This window comes from Hipposideros armiger, unplaced genomic scaffold (genome assembly GCF_001890085.2).
Source record: "Hipposideros armiger isolate ML-2016 unplaced genomic scaffold, ASM189008v1 scaffold_572, whole genome shotgun sequence".
Taxonomy (NCBI): Eukaryota; Metazoa; Chordata; class Mammalia; order Chiroptera; family Hipposideridae; genus Hipposideros; species Hipposideros armiger.
Window position 1 is genome coordinate 1,206,964 of NW_017731922.1, and position 3,327 is coordinate 1,210,290.

General features: G+C 46.5%; 1 protein-coding gene across 2 annotated transcripts in view; it reads left to right on the forward strand.

Moving 5' to 3' along the window:
* The first annotated feature begins 303 nt into the window (after positions 1-303).
* Positions 304-3,327, forward strand: part of MPPED1 (metallophosphoesterase domain containing 1) — an 83,703-nt gene continuing 80,679 nt past the window's right edge. The window contains exon 1 of one of the 2 annotated variants that reach the window (XM_019623978.1): positions 304-391. The gene's annotated coding sequence lies outside the window, so the exon portion shown is untranslated. Of the gene's footprint in view, positions 392-2,532; positions 2,793-3,327 lie in introns of those variants that run through there. The other variant, XM_019623976.1, reaches the window with a different exon arrangement.

Consider the following 3,327-nt stretch of genomic DNA (forward strand, 5'->3'; position numbering starts at 1 on the left):
AAAAAAACTTCCCAGTCCACCCACAAGACTATTAAAGCTTCATCTGATGAAAGTAATATAAGTTCATTTGTTTTCCCTTGAACTTGCTCCATTCCATGGCTGGCAGCAATGGCACCTGGTGTGCTCACCTCACACTGGACACATCTCCCTGCACTTGACTGAGGAAGTGAGAATGGTAGCAGGGTTTCACTGAGGGGGAGCACTCAAGGAGAAAAATCAGCATTTCTGGGTGCGGGTTCCAGGCTAGTAGAAAAAAGAAAACCCTCCCCAAAGTACAGTCGCTTTTTAATCTATCAAAATGACTTCATTTTTTTCCAATTTTAGGCCTGTGAACTGATCATGAATAGCGGGGGCAGAGGAAATGAATCCACCAGGCAAAGACTTTTAACAAGTAAATATTATGCACGAAAAACATGCAATTAGTGGAGGTTAGTTAATGCCTTTCAAGTTGTGGCGAGCTGCAGCTCAGGGTGGAATTTCTGCGTTATCCCTGAATTGTCTGTCAAAATCTTTAATGTGACAATGTGACATGTCTCTCCCATCGCCCCTCCCTCGCTGGGAACAGAAAAAGGGTCTTTTCAAACATCCCCTCCCTTTCCCATTCTTCTCCTGGAAATCTCTCTGTTCAGCAGTTGGCATCTTTGCCTGCACCTCTGGAGTGAGGGCCCCCCGGGAAAAGGGGTCCCCAGGTGCAGGAGCCCGGGAATGGGTTCTCAGGCTCACTCTGTGACCACAGATCACAGTTCGTGGCATCTCAGATGAGGGGCAGGCTGTTTGTGGGGCCTTTCTTCTGGTCAAACCCCTCACCCTCTAGGATCAGATGTGCCAATCGCTGGTGCAGGGCAGGAGGAAGTCGGGGTGAAGGGATTGTGTTTCACGCAGCACCATCCCCTATGTTTAGATCATGCTGGGTCTCTCTGAGCTCAGCTCCCTGTAGCTGTGCTTCCTGGGGCGTGGATGTCCCCATGGAAGGAGACCACCAGCTAGCGTCCTTTCCAGACTGCCACTGGAATGGTTTGACTTGGGTCCGAAGAAGTAGAAAAAAAAAAAAAGGAAAAAGCAGAAGCAACCCCAAGGGAAAGAAAAGAAGACAGGCCCCCTTTTGGGGGGCGGCGTGAGAGGGAAGGTATAATAGTTCCTTGGTTAATTTGATTCACTGAGGCTCTCCCTGGTGACCTGGCCATTCTGTTGCCAAAACAAATGTTTTACCTTAGATTGACTTTTTTCCCCTAATGAGACAAGACTTAGTTATGCTTTATTTCCATTCAGAATATCTCTGGCCGACGAGGGCAGCCCAGTCTCATGAAAAAAAATCTTAAATTGAGATTATGTGTTTTAATTTTGAACTCAGAGAGTGACTTGAGAGTTCTTTGGTCTCTCCATGCCTTTCTGTGAATGACGCTTTGGCGGTTTTCTTGGACGTGAACTTAGTCAGCTTGATGTGAGAACCTGGTCATACGTCATAAATAGAAGCAGCTTCAATAAAAAAGAGCCTCCCCGCGGGTTGATGGTGATACGTGGAGTTCCGAGCCAAGGATTGAGTTAGGTGCCTCTCGTCACCACCATCGGGTCCACACCTGGGAGTACGCTTCGACTGCACGTCTTCCCGTTTCCATCCCTCCCTTCCAAGAAGGACTGGGGCTCAGCGGTGATGCACATGAAAAGACTTTTGGCATCCCCCGTGCTAATTTCATCACTTTAAGGGGAAAATGATGCCTGCTTTCAATTTTCAAACACACCCGTCATTTCTCCTTCATTTCACTCGTTTGCATTTTCCCATAGTACCGCAGCCTGCAAAGCTGCAAAATATATTTATTGCATCGGCTCCCTGAGATGTGCCAGCCTTGCCCGCATCCTGCCTTCCCCCTTCCCAGCGAAGAAGTGTGTTTGCAGTGTTCAGGGAACAGGCACACGTTCCCTCCCCCACCCTGGGCTCCCGCACCAAGCGGGTGGGTGTGGGGTGGGGTGTGTGTGTGTGGTGAACGGAGTTTTGCTTTTGTGAGTTTGTCCTTCAGACACATAAGTTCATTGATCATACTTCAGAGGTTTGATCGTTAATTACAAATTCCAGCACGATCACAAAAAAATACACTTAAACTGATCATAAAGATGGCAAAACCCCAGTCTCAGACTTAAGTGTAGCATTACCATAGTGCCTATTTGATTATGCTTCTGCGACATCTGTTTAATAGATTTCCATGAGAACTGTAAATCCACATTCACTTTCTTTGCGAATTGTATTGGAACGCTGAGCCACCAAGAGCTTCTTACCTCCCCCGCCCCAGCCGTGCATGTCCCAAAGCCCCATCACCGTTCGGTGTGTCTTGACGTACATGTGGAGCGGGGTTGCAGAATGCTGATTTTTACCCATTGGCCTCTTACTTCCTTTTGTGTGTGGGCATGTCTGTGTGTGTGTTTGAGACGGATCTGAGCAGCTTCCGATTTCGACTCCCCAGAAACGTGGGTCTCCCAGGGCTTTATGTCAAAAACTGGGACCTCGCACTTTGCAGAAGAAAAATCGGTTTCTTCACTATTATTTATGTGATTGCTGATCTGCTAGATGGATAGAGAAAGCACCAAGAATTATAATAATTGATGGCGCAGAGCACTGGTTTACAAACCTATTTCTCAGCCTGGGCTTTCTGGGTTTCTTTGCATCTCTGGCCTCGCTCGGTGCTGTGACAAGGGAGCATATTCAGAATTTGAAGACCAGCCCGGGGAACTGACTGCTTTCATATCTCAAATTAAAGGAATAAGTGAACAGCTATTTGTGGCAGACAGGACATGATCCAGTAAGTAGCACTCTTTATCATTCTGAAATAAAAGTACATAATTGGAAAATGAAGCAGCAGCCACTGCTGCGGGGAGATGGGGGGTGAGGAATTAGAAAGTGTAATTTAAACTCATACAGTCATAATTCAAAAGGGGCCCAGCTAAAAGGTTTTTAAGTGGGAAATGCTTTAAAGCCACTCATGGTTGGTCCTTTTTCAAGGAATAGGGTCTAATTTTCTCGATATTTCTGGATTCCTTCATCAACTTCGCTCATCAGCTCCTTCGGCGTGGCTGGTAATCCCAGCCGCAGGCCAGGACTTTTCCTCCCTCCGGTGGACACCCACCATTCATGAAAGAGGTCAAACATTTTGGGGACTTAGTGGGATTGGCTCCGATGTTTTTCCCCCACTGGGCTATTTGTTCTTTTTTCCTTTCCTTTGAGTTCCTCTGTTTATTTTTGATCCTTGATGACATTTCCAAAGACTGACTAATCAATTGCATATTTTCAGGCATGAGCAAAACAAGGAAAAAATACAATGTAAAGTTGGTTTTTGA